Genomic DNA, 27110 nt, shown 5'->3' on the forward strand with positions numbered 1-27110 from the left:
AACTTGACTCAATACAATATCAGGCTCTCAAACTAATTACACGCACCCAACATGGCACCTCCTACACCTCACTTCAGGCCCTTACAGGAGAAATGCCACTAAATCTACGCAGGGAACATCTAAGCCTTAATTTCTGGGCCGCGTCCCAAACAAACCCTCTCATCCAAAACCTAATTAACCAAAACATTAGCCCAAGAAACCAAGCTCTAGCTCGCAAACACCCCTTACTCACCCCAATATCCCAAAGAATAACTAACTACCTCAATGAACACCAAACTCAAAATCTTAAACAAAACTGCAAAAAATCAAATATCTTCACCCCTAAACTCAAAATACCCCAAATAGACACAACGCTAGCTAACCAAATAAATAAACAAACCGACCCAAACATAGCTAAAACCACCACACTTGCATACATACACGAAAATTGGCCAAATTGGTGTCACATATACACTGACGGATCTTCAGACCCGATCTCCAACCACACAGGCTTCGGAGTCCATACCACACAACCAGTTATATCCACACAATCTTACCGACTCCCTAACAACCAATCTATATTCACGGCCGAACTTATGGGCATGGCCTCAGCCCTGCATAACCGGCATAATCAATATCAAAACTCAAATAGCCAAATCAAAAAAGTGCTCAGAAAACCACTAGCCAAACCTAAAATCCTACACCCCTCTAAAAAAATTGACAGATTAATTCCAAAACTCCAAACAGGACACACCAACCTAAATAACCACCTAAAACAACTTAAAAGACACACCACAGGCAACTGCCCCCACTGCAAACAACCCGAAACCACAGAACACGCACTCATTCACTGCACCCACTATCAAACACACAGAACCACACTACAAACCGCCCTCAATCTAAATAAGGTTCCTACTCTAGATGAAATACTAAACCCTCAAAATAAACTAGAAAACTTCAAGGCCCTAGGCGTATTCCTAATCAAAACAGACCTAATTAAGCGCATCTAAAAATTAATTAATCTACCAATCCAAAATCCAATAAACATACAAACACCCACCTCACCCGGCTCCCTTAGTTCCCTCCTCCACCCACCTCGGCATTTATTCCAAATTTAAAAATTTCAAAAAATCAATATAAGCAACCCCTAAAAGCCCCTCTTGGGTTGCACACACCACTTTCACCCTTCTCGGAATACACTAAATGGTCCGGCCAGGCCCGTGTGCGAAATACGCTGGAGTCGGAAAGCGCACGTTAAATCTTTTATATCAGTCAGTCAGCCTTCCTTCCACGACTAGACTTGCGTTTATATACATGCCCATTACGGACAGGACTCCTATCGGAAAAAGACACTTTCGTACTTTTGTATTTCCTTCACACAGATTCCTGGATTCAAGTCGGACCTCGTACCTCATCGAAGATATTCCAGTTTGACATGTACTGGACGTACGAAAGTGCACTGACTTTGCTTTTAGGGCTTATTGTTATAAATTACTGCTGCCTCATATTTTTTACCATTGTAACTCGTACGTCGTCAATCGTATTGTCTCATATATGATTGTAAACCTTATCTTGTATAATTCAGTATGCTTTGTCAATTTGGATCTCATCACGTAACAGCGAAGAATAAGTACTTTGCTCCCTCTGATAGATTTTATGAGTTTTGTTCCGAATTAAATATCGTGCAAAAGTAAAGCACTTGACTCTACGCACAAGAAAGGTGTCAGTTCAAATCCCTGCACATAATACTCGAAAATTCTATTTTTATTTTCCAAAATGTACTGCATCCCCACGAATGAGTGCGCATTATTCTTGGGTCCGGACTATATTCAAGAAATTAGGTAATTACAACCAGATCTGTTTCAGCCCATACAACTGGCCACCCCGACTGTAGCGTTCGAACGCTTTGTGGTTCGTAGAGAGTTGATCTTTTGTCGGGACAACTTGTGATATATTTTATTGCTAATGGGGTTTTCCGATGACGGTAATAAAACAACACCTATTAATTGAGAATTTTAGTGTTTTTATTTCTATTTTCACGGTAGGCAGATCCGCAAACCAGTTTCTTCGCATAAGTATCTTCATGACAGAGGATGAAAATATGGCTTATTTGTTGTTTAGTATCAAATCACTGAAATACTTTTGTTCTTATGTTGACATATCAGAGAGGATGCCATTTCAAAATGTGAGATGAAGATACTCTCATATAGAAAATCTAAAAGTACTATTCGAAATTTAACCGCCTCCGTGGTCTAGTGGTAGAGCGTCCGTCCGGAGAGCGGGAGGTCGGGGTTTGATCCCCCGCCGCGTCATACCAAAAGACGTTAAAAGATGGTACTGTTGTTACCCTGTCTGGCGCTCGGCATTAAGGGGCTAAAACAAGGACTGGTCGGGTCGGAGTCAGCATACTGTGTCTGAGTGGGGTATTCATGTTAAACTGCGGCATGGTATCTCAGTGAGCTAGCACTATAAATCGGCATCAGTCCGGACTAGTACAAGCAGCCACACAAACACATACACGTACATGCACGTCGCTATATAAGTGCAATAATCTTTGACGTGACGTTTAACCCAATTTCACCTCACCTCACCTCACATCGTCTATACCCCTGGGGAAGGGGAATGTTTATATGGGATAACCCGATGTCACTTGGGTGACTTGTGGTAGACATATTTGTAACCAAACAGATGTGTCAACGCTATAGCCAAATAAATATGTTCGGGGAAATCTATAAAAATACTTAGGACAAGTAGGAGTAGTGTGTTACTTTAGTTCAAAACCATATGACACCCCTGCAGTTCGGGAAACACACCAGGAACATCTGTCACGGATGAGCTGTGATTTAAAGTGATTGATGTTTGCATACGTTCTCAAAGCTAATATAAGCTTAAAACTCATATAAACTATGTAACTCTAGATCTCTATTCGATGATCTCCGCAACCAGTAATGAAACTCCACCTGCTGTTATTCCTCTGTGTGGCAATCTGTTCATTTACGGGAAAGACGGTTGCCAAGAAAGGTTGGCAAAGAAAAAGTTAAATTAAATTAAAGTTTTCATGAATATATAGAAACAGGAATGGTATACCATTTTTTAAAACACAAGATATCTGAAACCGACAGTTTGTTTGTTGTTAAACGCCACATTCAGCAATATTCCAGCTATATGAAGGCGGTCTGTAAATAATAGAGTAGCTACGGACCGGACAATCACTAATTGACATAGTGAGCATTGATCTACTCAATTGGGATACGATGACATGCATCATCCAAGTCAGCAAGTCTGACCCCGGGACCCGTTAGTCGTCTCTTACGACAAGCATAGTCGCTTCTTACGGTAAGCATTGGTTGCCGAAGACCTATTCTCTACCCGGATCTTCACGGGTATGTTGCCAACGGGTCAATGGATTGGTCCCGGGCACAACGAAACCGGTTAGGGTCTTGTATGGAAGTCAGCAGGTACTCGTGATTTTGCTGCAAGCAAGTATATAGGTTCGAGTTCCAAACATGGGGTGTCGCGCCCACTTTCAGTAGTACAGTTTATGATTTGCCTTGACAAATCTGACATGAGGAAGTGATGGGTTGATGGTATATGTATGTGTTTGTCGAATGCCTTGATATAATATCTTAGCTTCGGATCCTACGAATGAAGGTATTCCAAGACATTATAATATGCAACGACATCACATCCACATACATGACACTGCCCCGTTCATCGCTGGGCTGTGTACTGTCGACGTCGTCGGATTCTTCTGTTGTTGGCCAACCAGTACCTGAGCGCTCACTGTGTGTCTCTGGCATGGGTTATTATCACATGTATGACTAGGTAATGTTGTTATTGCAAATAGGTTTACATATTCCGATCAAACACAACATAAAGTTCACTTTATAAGACACTTTTTCACGGCATTGTTGTCCTGTGATGCTCAGTTGTTAATAGGTACTTTCACAAGTTGTACTTAGATAGATAGATCGAGATAAGTAGCAATTTTCTTTGAGCGATTTTTTGTGTGACTGTCCCCTTCAACGGCCAGACTTGCTCGTTCGTTTGCCGGTTGCCGGAAAAAGTTAAAACAGGGTAAATGTAAACAAAATACAGCTTTAATGATTAAACAGGACTTGTATGCCACTTTTGCGTTTTCAGTGAAGACAGAAAATCTGAAACAGTGTCGAGATGGATCTGCAAAGCAAGTAATTAATTCTCGCGAAATGATAATTCGAAGTTTTAAAGGGCTATCAACCTATTTAACCTACAGAACGTGACCGAGAGAAATATGGATGGGATGCAGACAATGTTTACGTGTTTATATAATATTTCTGTTACAGAGGTGTTGTCTATAAATACTAGTACTCTTCTTGGCATTATTCTTTTGTGTTGGGATCAACTGATGTCTCTTCCCTTTATATCTTAGGGATAAACTATCACTATATACAATCATTTCAGGTAAAGTATACCCGATGTGACCAATGAAGAAATTGGGTCAAGTAAGGTCACCGATGCATATGACGTCAATAAAATATAGAAACATTGGTTACCTGTGTTCGTCACACACGGACGAATTCTGACTATATCATAATCATGTGCTTATGAAACATTATTAAATAGGGATGATGTCAGATGTTCGGGAACAGGTGGACGTAGCCAAGGACGTAGCCAATAAAGAATATCTATCTATCTATCTATCTATCTATCTATCTATCTATCTATCTATCTATCTATCTATCTATCTATCTATCTATCTATCTATCTATCTATCTATGACGCTCTTTGAAATCTCCGTAGAAAGACCATGCTCGATTGTACCTCAAACGTTGTGAAATGCTAACACCAAGGGCTGGAGCAGCTTGAATAGTACCTGGCATGAAGGAAACAATGACTTATTGGAAATCACCTCTCTTGTCATAAATCTTGTGGATAGTTTCTTTTGTCACTCAAAAGTCAAGATTAGTGAATAATGCTAGTTAAGTTTACCTTGATGAGTCGGGTTAGAATAGGTCTTCGGGATCGGATGGTCAGGTTTCCTGACTTTGTTGAAAAATGCCATCTTATCCCAATTGCGTGGATCAAATCTCATAATATAAATCACTGAATTGTCTGGTCCTAGCTCGACTATTTACAGACGCCGAGGTACAGCTGGAATATCGCTAAGTACAAAACCTTTCCATTTCATCATAGAAATAGGTATTGTAGAATCACTTTGAATCGTGTAATAATGCATTGTTTTCTTCATCAGACTTCTGTAAAACTTCAGGGCACAAATGAAAGTTCAGCATCACGTTTATTACATTTGGACCTTATTAGGACTAAAACGTTAAAAAAGGACCGATTGGACAACCTTGTGCTAAAACATTCTCTCCTCATGCTGACGATTCGGCTTTGATTTACATTGGTACAATGCCAAAAGCCCATTTTGGGTGTCCCCACGGTGAAATTGATGTAATATTGACAATGGCGTTGTTAATCCGTACTCATTTACTGACAACTCACTCGCAAACGCATATGCTGATATTGTTCAACCTTCTCATTCAGCAGCGTTGAGACAAACATTGGTCTTGTGTATAACCCTACATCTGGGGTATTCACTGTACCTGTATCAGGCAAGAATGGGATTTTGTCACATCCACAATAGTTACTCATTATTTTCTTATCACATGCCATGCATCTAATTCCAGTTTTACCAAGGGCTATGTGACATTTCAGTATATATAGTCACGTCATTCCTTGTTCAATAATTTAATCTATACTTTCACCTGTCTTTTATAATGGTAAGCAAATAGTTGTAAGTGTATCAAATCATACATATATATCAGTATTTGTCTGGAATTATGAGTGGTAGACAGTAACACTTCCATGTTTACGAAAGCAGAAGGTAGCCATATTGTCTTACTGGAATGTTTTTGTTGTGATTAGATTAATACAACGTGGTCAGCTACTTTAGAAACATCATTTCTCTCATCAAATATTCATGTTGATGTCATTAAATCATATAATCACTCTGGACAACCAAGTGTCAAAGGTGATAACCGGTATTTTGTCAACCCTTGTTCGGTGACTGTGACATGTATCCAACGTGTGACTTTCTAAGAGCTAAGTACAACCTTTGCATGTCAGTTAATCGGGTGACTGTGTTGTGGTAACGCCGTTTCTGGGAACATCGTTTAAGCTTTGGACCCTACAACATCACATCAACCCAACTTTCCATCACATCTCAGTACAATGTGTCACATAAACTGCGAAAGGAAAAAATAGTTATGCGTTAGAAACAGAGGCTATTGAAATTTAGATACAGGGAAAAATACAATTTACATTTTCAGGTTACTGTCAGTTGAAGACAATTTCACAAACAACTCGTGCAGGTAATTCCGATTTCGAGCTGGTTGCACGGGGTTCTCGGAAAGCAATTGTAACCGTTCCTAGCGCCTATGACAGCACCACCATGAGTGCTACCTTTCATGTCAACAGAGGTGACCACGTTGTCGTCAAGACCTACGACAACGGTAACGCCTTATTAAGACAGGGACTGTGGTCGCAGTTTTCTGGATACCTGCTTAGAAAAGACTCAGTGCTCCCGTTAACTTTTGAAACGACCAGTCCACCAGGACTGCAACTCTAAACATTACCATCCCCCCCTAATTTTTTGTCAGCCCCAACTTTTAGCAAATAAAAAAAGTATGAGAATTACCTGGTTTTAATTCTTTCAACATCATGTTAAATGCTGTAACGTCATCTCTAAAGTAACTTCGTTAAAACGACATGTCATTTACTTAAAGTTCAGTCACATTATTCTCCTTTTTTTGAAAATATTCCAAGCCAAAATTGCTACAAATATATAGTTCACATCGAAGCAAAGCGAAATGTGATTTGCTTGCACTAAAAATAGACAAGCGGAAACCCTGATGGTAACATATGAGCTGACTTCATTCGAAACATATACTTATATGAATATCGCCGATGTTTGGTTGAAAGGCAAAGATGTCTAAGTTACTTTCTTTGCCGGTCCACAGGGACTGGCAGTCACATGAATTACCGGTCTAAGCCTAATTTTACCAGTAAAAGACTGGTAATTACCGGTGAACGTGCACACTTAAAAGACCGATTCAACATGTGTCTAAAATAAAGTACCATAAAATGGATTTCCTGTGTTGTCTCTTTAAAGCTATATATTGTATCAATCATTAGTATAAACAGTATCCACCAACATGTTGCAAATGGCTCCAAATTATCAAGAGTACGCACCTTTTATTGATTTACCGCTATTTGTCATACACTATACATTTCAGATGCACCGCATCAGCCACCTGAAGACAATAGTGCATCCCCGGGTGGGTTTTCTAAAATGATTTATTACCAAGAACGCGAATGAGTGAGTGAGTGAATTTGTACAGCCACGTGCCTCAAAGGACCAAACTTGTTTTGATTGGATTGGCATTACACTGATGAAATGAACCAAGTAAGCGCGTTACAAACTTACAGGAAGTGTATTCTAAATAATCAGATTAAATTACAGATCGAGAACAGATCTTGTGATTGTCATCATATACTTCAATGTAATTGTACGTTTACTTATAGACTTACTGTCTTTGTAGTTGGTGAAGTATTTTCCGTTACATTGAGTCTATAAAACGAACGAAAAAAGGTTCATTCTCATCATAAATGCAACATGTAAAATGTACCTTCTTTGTTTGTGTGTGTGTGGTGGGGTTGGGGTGGGGGATAGGGAGGGGGGTTTGTCAGGCAATGTGTCTTTTACTACACTCACTCACTGGCAGAAAAAAATATTGTGATTCATTATATTGGTCATACACATTTTAATCATGAGTGGTTGCTATAAGGGCTCCCAAGGAAATATTGATGAAACATAAGCTATACTTGCAGTATATACTTAGAAACACGATTACTTCATGACTTGACAACAACGTATTATATTCCCTATGAAACGTTTCTCGAGTGACATCTGATTGCAACAGTAACACACACATGTACGTTGGTGCAGTACTATCGATTTATCCCTGGATAGGAAAACTTCACACATCTACTAATGCAGGCAAACACAACATACGTATAGGTAGGTGTTGGATGGCAGCATGTTGCAGTTTTCGTGATGGGGCATATGACACGTGATATTCCAGGATGTAGAATTCAAAATGCTGTAAAACATAAACAAGTACCATCTGAAAACAGTAGAATTATGCATTTTTGGGCTTCATACACATTTCCCCAGATTGTTGATTAAACCGTGTTCATTGACGATTGCAATGTTCTTATGTCGGTGTGTTCATAGGTGTTATTTCTACACAGCTTATTGTAAGTAACCAAAATATTGCCATCAAGTCCAAGCAGTCTTTTCACAGTCCCTTACTTGGCAGTTCATACGTGAAACATATAACCTTACAGCACGTATGTAATACATCATAGAAGAAATCTTATATCTTTTTTAACCAAGGAATACAACATACTTTAATCAATAATGTTGGTATATTTTAGACTGGTAACAAATAATATTAAAACCAGGGAACGTTGGTGACATTTAATAGGAGTTCTGCTTTAAAAATACCGCATCAATAAGTGACAGCATAATGTTAACTGAAGAATTAATTTTCACTTTGTATGAGTGCATAAGAGTGACGGCTAACTATTAGAGCGAAAGGAGATCCGCCAATTACGACTCACTCACTCGGTACGTGTGACCTCATGCCAACACTGGTGGCACGAGTTGCCAAGTCGTCTAAGGCGACAACGTTCGCTTTGCAGAATATTGTCCCTTGGGCACGCCAGAAATCTTTAATTGTGGGTTCGAATCCCGATCCGCCATGATGATGTTTCTAGGTCTGTCAGCACCATACACGTTCTCCAGGGTTTCACTAGAGGGTTAAAATACTACGTGGCTTTCCTCCCACATTCAGCTGACACGCCCTGATATAACTGGAATGCTGTTAAACCACACCTCACTCAGTCTCACTGATGCTACTACAACTCATCAATGAAATGAACCTACAATTAACATCCTTTGTAGTTTGTTCAAAAGTAATTTTGAATGTCAGAAGGGAGTTGCAATTGTTATGCCTCAGTAATTCACACTGACAGTGAGTCTTTACACACTGATCGCAATATGGCTTCATTATTGCAGATGCGATGTAAATTTTAACTCACTCACGTTTTACACACTGGTTTCAATTTAGTTTGCAACGTCCAAATGGTCGACTGACAAAAATAGTTGCCGATTGGTAGTTCATGAACATAATGCTGAGTTGAATAACTAGCACCAGTTTCAGAACGTTATGACGATATGTTTCTGTCAGCTGCACCAGCCTCCATCACTGCTGTTGTGACATGGGATGAATCAATACTTAACGAAAGCAACTGTTGATTTCTTTCTGAGTATTATTCCCAATGCGATTGTGAGCTTGGGTGTATATTAGTCAGAATAAAATAAGTTCCAACAGGCACTCGTGAAGAGCAACCTCCTCGTGATGAGTGCTGGGTAGCGCTAATAGCTCTTCCACCGTGTGGACTCGAGGTAGAATTTGTCCACAGCACCCCATTGCTGGTCGTAAAAGGCGACCAAATTGGGCAACCTGTTTGCCGTGGGTTGCGCCCCTGTGTCGGTGGAGGACGGGATTCTGGTGGTTGAGGGCACTGGAGCCAGGAACATGTGTTCCTTTGCCAAACACACCACTTCGACCCTTACTTCACCTAGACGGGTGGTAGGATGGGCCCGATCCTATCAATCAGCTGGTCATGCCTAGCCCTGTGCGTGATCTTGCGAATGCACACGTGTGATATGTATTTTTTGTCGATGTATAACTACAAATTATTGATGTTATTAATTGTCTAGAGTCTTATGCCAGAAGGCGGTGGCTCATGGGCCAATCTGGTGATGTTGACCTCCGAATAATATATGTTTCCAATTTCTTGTCATGACCCGAACCAGTCTGGCTTTAAATTGGTAAACAAATACAGCCGTTCGCGTCATATTCCCTGGAGAATAACATCCCTGTATCCCTGGTGTTTGCATCCTGGATATCCGGTGCAACATAACACTGTCCGTGTTGACACTCGGTGGCGGGTGGGGAGCAGGGTCGCCGAATAATTTTCTTTCATCATGGCTCAACAACAATCTGGTTCATCTCGAAATGAAAAAAAAGAGAAGATTAGAAGAAATCGATATTTCAACTGGAAGTATTGCTCAAAATAACTGGGCTAGATTCCTGGTTACTGAGGCTGCTGATAACCTTCCCATCAAACTAAATCCTTTTGCTATTTCTAAGGCAGTTTCTGGGATTTGTGGTGAGGTAAAGAACGTTACCCGTCTCCGTAGTGGTTCGCTTCTGGTGGAGTGTGCACGGAGACAGCCATCTCTCAATCTTTTATCTGTCTCTACATTTGCAAATATTGAGGTGGCTGTGTCTGTGCACAGAACATTAAATTCTTGTCGAGGCATTGTTCGTGACAAGGCTCGTTGTCTGTCCGACATGTCTGAAGAAGAAATCACTACAGAGTTGGAAGACCAGACTGTAACTGCAGTTAGACGCTTCACATTCAAAGGGACGGTGTCATCACGAAAACAAATACGTATCTCATGACGTTTGCCCGTACAACCCTCCCGCAGTCAATAAAAGCAGGTTATTTCAGTATCAGAGTGGATGTGTATGTCCCCAATCCGCTCCGATGCTACAAGTGTCAACATTTTGGTCATGGATCAAAGTCCTGTCATAGCTCTGTGGCATGTCATCGGTGTGGTGACAGCCATGATAGCACTGACTGTGAGAAGGATTTGAAGTGCGAAACTGTTCTGGACCACATGTTGCTACCTCCAAATCATGCCCTGTGTGGCAAATGGAATTACAAATTATGAAACTAAAATGCGAACGAAACATATCTTACTTGGATGCAAAAAAATCTTTTAAAAAATCAGACCACTACTCCCTCAACTATTTCCTACTCCGCTGCAGTCACTCGCTCTGTTGCGACATCGACTATTTCGTGTCAGACTGACTTGACATGGGTCAAGTCAGAACAACCAGTTGAGACAGTTCCAGTCAGTCAGGATATTCCTACCATCAGACAATCTAGTTGTGGATCTCAGACTGAGAATCAGTCTGAGAAACAATCTCAAACATCCGTCAAACAACCAGTCGTTGTTCAATTGTCAAATAAAGAAAAACAGAAAACAACTCCCAATCGTCCCTTCACCTTCAGAGGTTCCTTTACAGAACACCTTTGGGCCTCTGGTAGGTTACTCTGTCCTTACAGGACAGGCGGAGGAGTAGTTCCTCCTCACATTCACGCGAATGATCTCCAATTGAGCCGCCATGACTCAATGGTCCAATATAATTCAATGGAATTGCAGAGGACTTAGGCATAATTTTAATGAACTGCAGTTATTAACAACTGATTTAAACTCATCAGCTATTTGTTTACAAGAGACGTACCTTAAAAATACAGATAAGTTTGATTTAAAGCGCTATAGTTCATATCATTCCTTCTCTCCTCCTGGCGATAAAGCTACTGGAGATACTTCTATTTTAGTGCGGCGAGGCGTTGTTCACAGTCCTGTTCCGCTTGACACAAATCTGCAAGCAGTTGCAGTTAGACTTAAACTGCATATTGCCTTCACACTTTGCTCTTTATACATTCCTCCTTCCTCAAGTCTTCAGCGAAATGATCTACAAAAACTATATGACCAGCTCCCAAAGCCCTGTATCATCATGGGTGATCTAAGTGGGCATAATCCTTTTTGGGGAAGTTCAATACTTAATCAAAAGGGTAAAGTGATCGAGGATTTCGTTTCCGATAATGATCTATGCATCTTTAATGATGACTCAGACACTTACTAACACCCTGCAACTGGTACATATTCATCATTAGATCTGTCTCAAAAACTAATTGCATACATTTCTGCAGAAAATACAAGCCACATAAGGACCCTGAACTATTTTTGAATGGCACCCCTATCAAAGTTGTTAAGGAGGCCAAGTTCTTGGCATGGGTCTTATTTTTGATAATCACTTAACTTTCCTTCCACATATTAAATACCTTAAATCTAAATGTCTAAAGGCGCTCGATCTATTGAAAGTTGTTTCTAATTCAAAGTGGGGAGGGGATCAAACAACCCTCTTACACCTATACAGGTCACTGATCCGTTCCAAACTTGACAATGGCTCCATCGTCTATGGTGGAGCCTGCAAAAGCAATTTACAAAAACTAGATACTATACATCATCAGGGACTGAGGCTTTGCCTTGGGGCCTTTAGAACGTCTCCCATTCACAGTCTATATATAGAAGCAGATGAGCCTTCTCTTAAACAACGCCGTCTTAAATTATCTTTACAATACATCACTAAATTATATTCTAATCCGCCAAATCCAGCTTTTGAATGCATATTCAATCCTCTCTATGAAGTTCTTTACAATAAGAAATCAACACTCACTCCACCACTCGGAATTAGACTAAAATCTAGCAGCTTCTAATATCAAACTCCAAGATATAGCTCCTACTCAACTTTTTTCATCTCCTCCTTGGCAAATGGTAAAGCCAGAGGTAGACCTTACATTAACAAAACTAAAGAAATCAGACACTAACCAAATAATATGGCAACAAGAATATAATCAACTAAGAAACAATTGTGACACTTATAAATCTATATTTACAGATGGATCCAAGGATGGTGGCGCAGTCGCTAGTGCCACTGTCATTGGATCCATTTTTACAGCACTAAAATATATCAGTAATTAATCTAAACATAAACAATTCATTATTTTTTCTGATTCACTTTCGTGCCTTCAGGCGATAAATAATATGTCTTCGAAACATCCACTTTTAATCTAAATTCTCGAATTAATTAATGATCTTGCTACTGGCCAATATGACATTGTCTTTTGTTGGTTACCAAGCCATGTTGGTATCATTGGTAACACAATGGCTGATGCTGCTTCAAAAGCAGCACTTAACAAATCTGTGACACCACTTCTGATCCCATACAGTGATTATAAGCCTGTTATTAGATGTTACATCAGGGATCTCATGCAGAAGAAGTGGGACACCAAAGTAAGTATCAATAAATTACATGAAATTAAACCAACTATCGGTAACACCTACTTGGGCTGTCAGTCCAGATTTGAAGAGGTCATTATACGACGATGTCGTATTGGCCACAGCAGATATACCCACGAATATTTATTGAAAGGTGAGGATCCTCCATTTTGCATCCCTTGCGATGAAAGAATCACAGTCAAGCATGTCCTGCTTGACTGCATTGATTTTTCCATCACAAGGGATAAATATTTCAAATCGTCATCTATCAAGGATCTTTTTAGCAGTATCAATTCTCGTTTAATCATTGTTTTTTTTAAAGGAAATAGAGTTGTTTGCAAAATTTTGATTGTGATTTGTGAAATATAAATATATATATGATTGGTAGATTAAATTAGCAACTGAGAATGTTAGTGGCTGTATCCTCGAGGGGGGTTAAAGTACTGTAAAATTATTGTCCTCCTGAGAGGTTTCATTAGTTCCACTTCTTTCAAGGTAAATTTAGAACTACCATGTTTTTAATCGTAGAATATGTGTCATTTTAAGATGTTAGGCTAACTCTGCCAATAATCGCCAACACTTGAAGGGATGATGTAAATCCTGCTGGGGTCCATGCAGGTAGCTAAGGTACCGTAAGTCCCCATGGTCCCCAGTATGGTGATCTCCCTTCAGGTGCTTGCGATCTATAGCCCGTTTTTTATCATGTTATTGTTATGTATAAGTGTTATCCTTTTTCATGATCCCGTACTAGTTTTAAAATCTTTTTCTGTGATAAGTCTATTACTTTTTACTGTCCTTCGTTGGCAGGTTTTTATATAAGTTTAATTATATTTATATAAATTAACCCTTGATAGTCACGACATGGCTGAAATATTGCCGATGTGACTTTAAATATTAACTCACTCACTAAGTTACAGGCAACGTGTTCACCTTTTGGAAGACAAAAGTTAGTAGGACTGACAACTTTGTAAGCAGTCTTGCCATTACCGTAGAAACATATAAACCGGTTTTTAAGGAAAAAATCCAATCCTAGTGGTGTGAACAGCAGAATTACCGACCGACAGTAAATGTTGTCAACGATCATTTAGTGATGATAGATATATATAATAAAAACATTTGGAAGACAAATCAACAATTCAAAACTGACCCAAAAATCTGATTAATGCGACAAATACACACTTTTACACAACAACTGTCCTGAGTGAGACTCCGACACCATGTAGAACTATACTGTTTCCAACACTATACACCCACGTTGTCCCACCAGCTTTATCGAGTGTCTTAAGCAATGATAGAAGATTGACATGGAAATAACATAATTATCTGGATGTAATTCTACAATAGTTTCTAATGGTCTGTAAATATTCGAGTCTGGAATAGACGATCCAGTGATTGACACCATGAGCATCAATCCAAGCAACTGGTATACAATTAGGAGATAAACCAACTGTGTTTTGAAATTTGATGTAGTCCCACTGTAGAGTAGATGCCTCTTTATTTTAATTTTCGCGCGAGATTCCAAATATGAATAAAGAGGTTTCTATCTGGATTTTTTTCCAGTAACTATAATTCAAAATGAAAGTGTACTTCGACATAAACGCCTATTGCCTATAACCGTTAAGATATATACTTTCCAATGATATAATTCATTTGCCATTTAGATTTCAAACAAGGGCGCTTACTTAACTTATCACATTCGGGTGCTTCGATTTTACGATTAATGTAGAAAAGTAGCAAACTTAAAGTACCGATGTCAGGCAGTGCAGAGATCTTTTTGGATTTCCTGAATTTACGGAGTCGGGTTGAATGTTATACAATTTAGTTACACTGTGTAATGAATCAAGAACGTTGTAACACGTTTGATACAATGTATACGTTTTTGAAACCGCGACGTCATTACAGAGCCGTGTGCAAAGCCAGCAGACGGCCAGGCACCAAATCTACAGGTAACCTAGCTCTACATTGACAACCCAGTATGTTTATCCCTTAATTCGACTTGCCAACTACTTGAAATGAAAGTGCAACCTATCCAAACTGGTGCTAATAGTTGAAACTTAAGGAAAACTATTGTTTTCGTATGACCTGTTTTAGAATTAAATTCTCAAACAATATCAATCTGATGGCTACTTCTCTTAGTAACAAAAATATGAATTGGGGTTTTATACGAATTGGACATCTGGTACATCGGATAGCGCTACCAGCAAGCGAGTGATCAATACATGGGCGATATGATAATTATGGTAACATTTGGATACCACCTGATAAGAATGTATGGTTGCAGCTCATGATCGAACCCCTTTATTGCCAGTGATACACAACGTTAAAAAGCTAAACGTCTCACACTTTCAAACGATTTTAAATGGGAAGGATATTATCTCCCGTCATCTCTTGCCAGCTATCGGATTTAACATAATGCATCTGCGTCGCAATCATTAGCGATTGTATCAAATGTTGTCCACTGGTGTACAGCATCATCCACCATATACATATCCTACGTTATCTATCCCCTGGTGTTATATGAACTCACACGTTTGTGATTCATATTGATTATTCCTACTCACATCCTTCTCTACAGTTGCCCTCCTAGTGGGTGGTTAAGGCCTCCTAGTGGGCACTTTGGGTTAAAAGCACCAAACTTGACACACTTATACATTGAACCATTCCGAACATTTCTGGATATGGACCCACCTCTGGAAAGCCCCCTGGTAGCCGTTAACATGGCTAAAATCTCTATTGATATCCATATATACTGAATATATCATACTTAAGTGGTCAATGTTTTTACAAATAATCACAGTAATGCATTCAAAATTAATTGCAAATGTTTTGTATATAAATCAAATATATAATTTGCAGCGCCCCTTTTTTAACAAATGAGCAGCTTGACGTTGCATGTGTTTATGACAGGTGCCAACTTTGGGGAAGGATACCCTCACATTGTCGCCAACGCTGGTTTTATTACGGGTTCATAATCACCTGCTTATGAAACTGTCGGAATTGTAAAATGGACTCTGCTAAAAGCAGAGATTTCTTATGAGTGAGTGAGTATAGTTTTACGCTGCTTTTAGCAATATTCCAGCAATATCACGGCGGGGGACACCAGAAATGGGCTTCACACAGTGTACTTATGTCGGGAATTGAACCCGGGTCTTCATCGTGACGAGCGAACGCTTTAACCGCTAGGCTACCAGATCGTCCCTGATTTCTTATGATTATAGAAGGGTTTTCGCACACCCCTGAACACATCCTTGCAGATATGCTGGCTTGCTTACGCTAACATTTCAGAGAGGTTAAGATGTGAAAATGGCCGAACAAGAACGCGCAATTTTGAATTTTGAGAAAGTAGTATTCTAAGTTTGAAGTTATACTCTTGTAAATCGTCTACACCCGGAGAAGGGCATGTATGTGATGTTTCATTGGATAACCCTGCCTCAATCGTGGATCATTGTTTGTAACCAAACAGATGATTCAGTTTGCAGTCGTGGAATCAGTGATAAACATGGGACAAGTAGCAGATGCGTATGACGCATGTGCAGTGCAGGAAGCACATCAGGAACATCTGTCACGTGTGAGCAGTGATTTAACATGATTGGTGTTTGCATACTTTATCCAAGCTCTTATAAGCTTGAAACTCATGTAAACTGTGTATGAGGTGAACCTCCCCATTTTATAAACAGTTCTGTCCTGTCCGAAAACTCCACCTGATGTTATTTCTCTGTCTGGCAGTCTGTTTGACTGGGGGGGAAACGGTTTCTGGAAACCAGAGGCCTAAGGTTCCACAAACCGCTGTGTCGAGTTACGTGACGTAACTGATCCGCTAATTATGGGTTTGAATCCCTGATTATGATCCAATGATCGAAACGCGGTGTGGGTGTCCCAAGTCTGAACTGACAAATAATTAAAGAATTTTAAGCTGTCCACACGCACACACGCACACGCACGCACGCACACAAAACATATTTCAAGAAGAGAGCATGATGGTCTTTCTTAGGTAGATAGAAGCATTTACGTTCTCCTGTTATGGGTATGTACATAAGATATAGATACACCATACAGAATGCTATCTCGTTTCGTTTGCATGCACGCGTGTGTTTATCGTCTTGTATTTGATAAAATTAGAAAGATTCAAATACACAACAAAAAATGATTTTATTTTGCAAAAACCCCGCGTATTATTCTCGATTTATTGCAAAAATTAATTGCTCCTTTATTGGAGTTTTTTGTGTTTTGACTACCACCCTCTACCACCGTCATCGACACGGGCGTTGTGTAGGATGATATTAGTTATATCTCTCCCTGTTTAAACATGGCCTTGGATACTTGTGAATGTTTTTCGCTAATCATATTATTATACTACCCCATCCTTCCTTCAATCTGAAAACGGAAACTTTGAAGGACACAATGAACTGGAACAAATAATTAATTACACGTAGATAATACATTGACAAATAATTGTCAATATTATCAGCCACTGTTTGTATTTTTTGCATTGTCCAAAGAATTATTTTGTCGGTGAACAGATTTAGATGACGCCGAATACGCACTAGTCCGATTTAGGAATGACAATTACATTGATTATGATGCTCACAAATTATAACAAACTGTTATGTTTTCCTTAATAAATATATGGGGGCGGTCGGGTAGCCTAGTGGTTAAAGCCTTCGCTCGTCACGCTGAAGACCCGGGCTCGATTCCCGAAATGGGTACAATGTGTGAAGCCAATTTCTGGTGTTCCCCGCCATGATGTTGCTGGAATATTGCTAAAAGCGGTGTAAAACCAACATATATACGACTTTTGTGAGTGTCAAAAACCCGTACACTTATTCATTGGACAAAAGACATGGAATGCGTCCATATAATTCCTTGCAATCAGCTGTCTTCGGAAATTCCGTTCAATGCTAAAGTACCTGTAAAATACAGTTTAACTGAGGTTAAGTTGGCTTTCCCGCCAGGTGAGACCAGATATCCGATTTTATTACAGTTTTGTTTAAGCAAGACTTTTCAGTTACATAACAGTTCTCTTTCTATTAAAATGTCTGGTTCAAATATGCGTTCAGATGTCGGTTATGTTAATATCTACCACATATATACACAGTGAGTCAGACAGACGGGCACACATCCATCCATCCATCCATCCATACATCCATCCATCCATCCATCCATCCATCCATCCATCCATCATGCATGCATACAACCATATATTCATACAAACAACACTATACAAGTTGATCATAAATTAAATGTCAAAAATAACATTTATGGACAACAGTAGTATTGCATTCACACTGTTACTTCATATACTACTCAAAACAAGTTAAAGAACACCCACAATTATAAGACTATGTTTTGGAATACAATCAACCATGACTGATTATCCACAGTCATTTGAAAGAATCGGAGGTTCTTCAACTTATTTTTTGAATAGTAGAAATTTAGATTTTATATATTAAGAGAATATTGCCATGACCCCCTACGCGCTAACAGCACTAGGGCCATGAATTAATCAATTAGTTTTTCGCAGAAATCCGTGGATTGAGACTGGATTCCAAAGCTCCATATAAATCTGCACAAAGAGAGATATATTAATGCGTCCAGGAACATTTACCACCACACCCTTGTCTCAAAGACTAACCTTAATCCCGAATAGAATCAAGGAAGGGCTTTCTTTATTTTCACAGAACGTATTTGAGACAGGTGGACTCTTTGCAGTCTCAGAAAGGAGCCAAGTTCCATTCTGTCGAAACATTTGATTTGTACTTTGTACACCACTATCCCATATGAGACTTTTGTTACAAAACGTGCAAAAGCAAATCCCATCTGAAGTTTACTGAGAAATCAATATGTGAAATCTCTTGACTTCCTCCTTGATAACATCTACCTAAAAATGTGTGGTAAGACATTTAGGCAAGAAGAAGGCATCCTATTCGTGCAGATCTGTTTCTTTATGCATATGAATAGGAATTTCTGTTCGGATTGCCAAAGTCAAAGCAATGTAATTTGGCCAAGAGGTTTAACTTATGCCTCGGTTATATCGATGATCTGATATCGTTCCATTACAATCAAATAGCCAATTCCCTTCCACTGATTTACCCACCTGAACTAGAAATAAAGGAGACCAGTGAAACCACCTCATCAGCTTCACATTTAGATCTATGCACAAAGATTCAGAGTAACAATACACTCTCCACAAGACTGTATGACAAGAGGGATGACTTCAACTTTCCAATAGTTAATAGTCATGTCGAGCAATATTCCTGCAGCTCCAGCCTTTGGTACATTTCGAAACTTTTGAGATACAATAAAACATGCTCTTTCTACCAAGATTTCAAAGAGCGTCATACGAAGTTGTTTGATAAAGGTTACAGCATTTAAGGCCTCAGTAAAGCTTTCAAAAGGTTTTATGGTAGACATGTGGAGGACATTTCCAAACTGACACATCAGTGACAAAAATGATGTCCGATGCAATTCTCTATTTTGACTTGTACCATATGTTCCAATTTTTTTGCATGTGAACAATTGACTTGCTGTTGCATGTGTTTGTTCCACCAGTGGACCACGGATAGTCTCGCGAACACCTGGTATCATTACTACTTGATAGTGATTCATATACACATGCTCATGATACAGTTGGAATTGTACAATCGACTCTATTATATGGAGAGGGTTTGGTCGCTTTATTATCAATTTATTACTGTTGTTATTGGAGGCGAGAAAGCAATGTCCCCTCTCGGATAAAATAGTACACTCACCTTTTGGTATCATCATTATATGAGCATGATTCATGAACAATCGTGCAATGGATTCTGCTTTTGGCGGGGCTTTCTTGTGATAAAGGAAATAATTTTGTCGCTTTTATTTCCGTCAGGGAATAGCTGATTCGGACAACTACGTTATATATTCATATTGTGTTAGATCATGAGTACATGCGGGGGGTCGGGTAGCCTAGTGGTTAAAGCGGTCGCTCGTGATGCCGAAGACCCGGGTTCGATTCCCGACATGGGTACATTGTGTGAAGCCCATTTCTGATGTTCCCGGCCATGATGTTGCTGGAATATTGCTAAAAGCGGCGTAAAACCTTACTCACTCACTCACTCACTCACTCACTCGTGAGTACATGCCTGTATACGTGGTTAACAGTTTTAATGGTACACGAGTTGTTGGAAATGTTTGAATAGGTGTTGTGTAACTGTTGGTCGCCCTGTTGTCACCTTTGTCAGTGAATTTGCCTCTCTTGCCTTCAACCGAGCGCAACTGGCATCTTACGTCTGTCAGAAAGACAGGTGCGTGTTACAAACGTAGTGTAACGATTCACTTGCGAGGCTGTCAAGACACTTTCAAACCCGGCATGGTGGATCATGGGGACTTTCCTTTAGAATAGTTGTACGTCCCCAGAGCATCCCGGCCTTACGAATTTTGTTAGTGCAATATACCCTTGGAGACACGGTTTAAATAGTACTAGGTCCAAATACTCTATCACTAGTCAAAAGGCGATGGAATTAGATCGGATAGTCAGGATCGGTGACTTGGAGGATTGCGTGTGTAATCGGTACCAGACTACGCAGGACATTGCTCTTAAAGTCCACAGCTGGTTTGTCTGGACCCTACTTGATCATTTACAGACCATCGTCATAGAGCAGGACATAAGCAAACACAAACAAGGCAGTGTATAATTGTTTGGGGCAATGCTGGTGCAGCGAGACGAAGACAGATTTGGAGGTAGTAAGGCGAGGTTCGGACAATGGAAATACACGTGAGAGTCCTTCATGGGGATGTACATGTATGTACAATGTATTGATGAAACAAACGCGAGTTGGCCTGATGCAAGAGCACATGTCCGTGTTGCATATGGAGCAACCCGCGACCCCTTGAAAAGTGTGGTGGCAATGGATTGGTCTCGGACACAACGAAATCAGCTTGAGTCTTGGATGGTGGCTCAAATGCTAGTTGGCATGAAGCAAGCAGGTGCTTTGGATTTTACTGCAGGCAGGTAAATAGGTTCGAGCTGCAAACGTGGAGTGTTCCGCCCACTTGCAGAAGTACAGTTTATGATTTGCCTTGACAAATCTGACATGAGGAAGAGATGATTCGATGGTACATTGCCGTCTTTGTCGAATGCCTTGACATAATATCTCAGCTTTGGATCCTAGGAATGATTTGAGGCAGACTGGGATGTTCCCCGTAATGTAAGATAGGAGACTGCAAGTTGCTTTGTGTTGTGTACAATGGCTGAGGTGTCATCAGCCATGTCATGGGTAAGAGCACATGATTGCACAAGATAGTATGATGTATATAATATGCAACGACATTATCTTGACAACAGCAGATTATTTGTAAATCTTCTTTTAAATGTTTGTGTAATTTGTACAACATGTACGTATGTGCGGCGTAAGGCAATGAACAATTTTTTAATGCAAATTGTGTGAGTGGCGGGTGCTACCACTAGGGCAGAACATGCCTACCCTTTTCACAAACACTGGTGGCATCACTGATGTTCAGTGGCCCATTTATACGAATTTCAGCGCTATTTTGCTTCTTAGGCCCAGTGGAATCTGTTTAGGTAGATAATTGAGACTGTCGTTGTCTGGAGTTGACGTTTTATATCGTACCCATTACCCATTTTGTGATCTAGTGGTACATACACGTCCTTTGCCCATGCGTTGGTTTGGAGAGCGTGTATTCATTCGATCTTAGTGAGTAATTACATAAACTCGTGAGCTATTATATGTGGCCCTGTATGCATGTCGTGTGCGTGTGCGTGTGCATGTGTATGTCTGTGCCTCATATTTTAGGTGATATGTGTGTTGGTGCACGTTTGCGTCTATCCTTTCATGTAGTTACAGTGTGTGTGTATTTGTGAGTGTCATTAGGATTAACAGTGTTTGTTGAAATATGACAAGAAACGCTTTAAACTATATATTTTTCAAATAGAATATGAACGAGTTCTCTAGCAACAAATTCGATTTTGGTGTAAACAACAGAATTATGCAATGGGTCTGACAGTAAATGTTCTCAACGATAATTTAGTAATGATAAATTGAGCATAAAAAAACGATTTAGGGACAAATCAACCGTACACACTCGACTCAAGCATTCGTACAATCTCTGTTTAATGAGAGAAATACGCACTTTCACACAACCACTGTCCTGACTAACACTTGGAAAAATATTGGAATATACTACTTCTCACGCTAGATGGCCACGTAGTCATACCAGCTTCAGCGAGTACCTTTAACATGTGTTCACAATAAAAGTGCAACATTCTTGGACACGACCTTAAGCATGTGTGTCTGTGAATTCCATTTTCTTTTAAAATCTGTTATTATACTCCAGCTATAGTCATTCATTTTGAAACTATCCCTTTTTGTTGTTGTCGAATGCCAATGAATTTCTTTTTCAAACATGAATGTAGCTGTTTTGAACCCTCATGGACGAACGAGGTGGTGCAAGAGCGACCATTTAAGTAAGTGTCAGGTTCTGGAGATTTGAAATCTTGGCGCAATTTTGAAATTTTTGTGAAAATGTCGGTCCCGAGAAGAATTTGTAAAGATTCAGCTATCCTCATAGCGCTGACGGCATCTACGTTTTATTAACATGTAATGTGTATGCGTGTCAAATAAATCTGATGATGACAAAACAGCCGTTTCCATCGTTTAATAAACAGGAATCGTGACCATTTCAGGGGCGATGACTTTGGTCTAATTTGTGAAACGTGGATAAAATAGTCACATTTATTTCAAGGGAAGCAAATCTAAATCTATTATTCACACTTGCACGTGACTGTTGTAAATAAAATGTAGGAGTACCCTACATAAATTACAAAGAGCAAAACAGAGTACACACACACACACACACACACACACACACACACACACACACACACACACACACACACACACACACACACACACACACACACACACAAACAAACACACACACTGATTGAAAATAGTCCATGAAAGAATGACAAAACTGATGTAACCGATTAGGAAAAACATGAACGCAATTTATTATACCTCATTTATGATAAATACTAGAAGTTCTTATTCACTTTATCCAGCAACATTTATCTGCTATTTGATATTGACAGTACAACCTTTGATTTCAAAAGGTCTCATTTTCTTTTGCTTGGTTAGGGGGTCGAAATTTGTGTCTAGCTTATTTGCCTTAGGGTTCCTATCTCAATCATAAAGGCATGTGGAAGGGCCTACAATGTAAGTATGGTGCAATGTGCTTCATAAGACGTTAGATAAAGGCGACAGGGAGAGAAACGTCTTGACGTAGGATTTTCCGTATTGAATATTGCATGGCCATCAGATGCACATACATCATGAGAGGTGATGTGATGATGATATTTGCTGAACATGATCCATAAAATATACACTATTGACTGAGTCTCAGAAACAAGGATCACCTTAAGGCAGTTTTCCGTGTGCCTTATCACGACATGACAGGGCTGTCCATTTGAACAATTCCAGTCTTCATCCTCTAACACCTTGTACAGTACTCCTCGACTATAGATACAACGTTTCAGCTCATCACAGTGTGAAAGGGGAGTTACTTGCCGAGCTATAATGTTCCACTGATGGCATTTCTCGCACCATCGGCGGGTACCATACATCATTTTGTTAGAGAGAGAGAGAGTTTCACCTTCAAAATAATGTTCCCTTTGAGGTGGTGTGCCTATTATCCGTGAACACCAGACATAAAGGACATATATAATGTTGTCCTGTTGCATTGAACAAGACACAACATCAGTTGCAATAGTTTGTTCCCCTACAGAAATACACCCAACATTAACCTTGTCATGAATCTCTTCAATTCAAGTCCTCTTTACAGTACTAGTTGTAGATCTCTAATGTACTCAGAGTTAACGAGATAACTATCTCTTCACTACCCGTCTGCTGAAATGATGTCAGAACAAAGTGAGGTTATCTTCTCACTTGTGTGCTCTCGCCTGTCAGCTGGACTATGACACTTTTCAGGATCAGTTTTCAAGATCCCTGAAGTTCATGCTTCCATTTTGGATGTTATGTCCTGCTTCATCAAGGGGATCATTGCAGAACTCACTCCAAACCTGGCTTGCGCAATATCTAGGGAACGGCAGCTTTGAGTACATTTTTTTTACCACACAAAATGTTTTTGTCTTCGCCAAGCTTAATCGACAATGTCTTATTCACCAACAAAACAGAACAGCCACTTGCAATTTTACTTTTGTAGATGTTATAGAGGTGCAAAAAGTGGAATGGTGACGTCAAAGCAATAATTGAATATAAGGTTGAACAAAACGACGTCTTACAAAGACATATTCGTTTTCATAATTTACACATGAATTTTAATTAAGAGGAGCTTCAAAGGAAGCCATACTTCATGGATCAGCAATTCGTTTCTAGTATTCTTTAATGTTTTTGAAATCACCCCCGAAACCATTAAATTTATGAAGCCTCGAGACGATTCCTGGTGACACTCCTGCGATATTAACAAAGGTTTTGGAAAACCATTCTTACTCACTGACAACTTACTCGTAAATGCATATTTTGATATCGTTTCAGCACCTTTGGTATACTTTAAGGCATCGCTGCCAAAGAAACCTGGCACATCTTACCCCTTTGGTGTTGGCAGCACCATCCTATTTAGCAGCGTTGAGGCAAACAATGGTCGTGGGTATAACCCTACATCTGGGGTATTCCATGCCCCTGTATCAGGTAAGAATTGGAATTTTTAGATAGCCAGAACTGTCACTCATCATTTTCCCATTTCAGTATTACTTCAATATATTTAAATTTTCGTTATGTGCACTTAAATTCCAGCATTCTGATTAGCTGTAATGGTCACGTGTTATTACATTCATTTCACGCTGAAAAATATAAAACATCAAGCCACGCCCACCGAGACTACATTGATTACGGAATGTTGGGGAATCCCAAAATTATATCGAGGGAATTCCCTTTCTGCTCACGTGTATCGTCATGCACAGGAGATTGATATATTCATATTGCATTTTCATTGTCCAACCTACCCTTTGAGACTGAATGCTGAGAAGGAATGCAACAGGAAACGTGCAGGCTCGCTCTACTGTTTTCCTCGGTTCCACAACTTTCATGTCTTCGGGTTTCATTTCTAATTGTTATTTTGAATGTGTGTCTTTCCGTTCTCAGGGAACTAATGTTTGAATCTTGCGGTAATGTTTGAGTGAGTGAGTAAGTTGGTTTTAACGCCGATTTTAACAGTATTCCAGTTATATCGCGGCGTGTCAGCTTAATGTGGGAGGAAAGCCCGAAGTGATGAAGGTCTGAGACGTTTACCACTTCGGTTAAACCCACGAACACGGGTATGGTGCTGACAAACCTAGAAACATAATCGGGGCGAAACGGGATTCGAACCCACAATCATAGGTTTCTGGTCCAAGGGACGCAACTCAGCACAGCGAATCGCGGCGCCTTAGACGACTAGGCCACCCGTGCCCCATCGGTAATGTTTGAAACGGCCGCCTTCTCCCGGACATTTTTGTTCCGGTTCGTTGCAGTCTGACTGTTGAACTTCTTCTCGCGTCTTGCATTGATTGACAGGTCATATGAATTTTATTTTGATCCTACTCTCCGTTGATTGGCTACTGACTTTGTAGGCGTGTCAAAGTATGTGCATAAATTAAACAACCAACTGATTCATGTCAAGCCACAGTATGTATTTCTACACCTGGAATGTTTATCAATCTCGTCATTTTTGTCTGCTTTGATACATACAAATGTTTTTGGTTAAACTATTGCAGATATAACATGTTTTCGTTGTCGAATTTAATTATAAGGGTTGACTGTGTATTTTTTCGGTTCATTCAGGTAATACCGATGTGCAAACTTTTGTAACAGTCCGCTACGTGGATTCATATAGTTTTTCGATTTTCGATTCATACCTCAATGTACGGAAATAGCGACACAGTCAATGCATAAATAATATTTGAAGTAATCATGTCTGGTCATTCCTTGTTCAATTAATTATGAAATAATCAAATCCGCCAAAATCATTTATACACGAACCCTTTTGATGATAACAGAAACTGCTTGATAATTTTTCAAGACCATACTCAAATCCGTTAATTATTGAAACTTCGAGTTGGCACTACTCATTATCCCATATTCAGCCTCTGCATGAAAACTACGCTTTTCTTTCTTGTATAGCACATTCATCTGTAGGAGACTATATACGACATCTATGAAAGTGAAGACAAGCCAGATTTGTTATATTATCAATGATCTTGTAATGTATATTTGATATACTATATACTATATATATACTTTCAAAGAATTTTAATTTCAGGTCACTATCAGTTCCGAGTGCTTTTACAATCAATTGATAAGGGTCACTCTGACTACGCGCTGTTGGCCCAGGGTTCTGCAAAAGCAAGGATCGGTATTCCAAAGCCCTGGATCAGTACTTCAATGAGCGTTGTCATTCACGTCAACAAAGGTGACCACGTATTCGTTAAGAAGACCTGGGAACACGGTAACTGCCGTTTAAGACAGGGGGTGTGGTCCCAGTTTTCTGGATTCCTCCTCAGAAGGGACTGATACGACATCTGTGAAATAAAACTACCATAAAATGGTTTCATTGTGTTGTGTCCTTCGAACTGCATACTGTATACACAGTATATACAGGGTATCCACAGACATGTTGTTATTGATACAACGAGAGTACTTACCTTCATTGACTAACCACTGTTTACTAATTATGATTTTTTTTTACCAATATCAGTCACCTAAGGACATGAAATACTTGACCAGGAGTGCAGATTCGGGGTGGAATAGGTCTTCAACAACCATGCGTGTTGTAAGAGGCGAGTAATGGGATCGGGGGGTCAGGCTCGCTGACTTTGTTAATGCATGTCATCGTATCCTAATTGATGTCATGATGTCAATCACTGGATTGTCTGGTCCAGACTCGAATATTTACGGACCGTCGACATATAGCTGGAATATCGCTGAGTGCGACGTTAAGCAACAAACAAACAATGAAGGTTTACACGTAACAAAACCAAATTAGTATGTTGCATGGTATAGACGTACTTTCGTTGCAGATGCTGAACAATCAGTGTCAAGTATTTTCA

General features: G+C 39.7%; 1 long non-coding RNA gene across 1 annotated transcript in view; it reads left to right on the forward strand.

The window, feature by feature from the left end:
* LOC139474512 (uncharacterized) overlaps positions 1-26610 on the forward strand; it is a 43837-nt gene extending 17227 nt beyond the window's left edge. Inside the window, exons 2-3 of the long non-coding RNA XR_011653986.1 lie at positions 24562-24714; positions 26324-26610. This is a non-coding gene — a long non-coding RNA (uncharacterized lncRNA). The remainder of the gene's footprint in view (positions 1-24561; positions 24715-26323) is intronic.
* Positions 26611-27110: the final 500 nt, after the last annotated feature.

This window comes from Haliotis cracherodii, unplaced genomic scaffold (assembly GCF_022045235.1).
Source record: "Haliotis cracherodii isolate W230 unplaced genomic scaffold, xgHalCrac1.p SCAF_3, whole genome shotgun sequence".
Classification (NCBI taxonomy): Eukaryota; Metazoa; Mollusca; class Gastropoda; order Lepetellida; family Haliotidae; genus Haliotis; species Haliotis cracherodii.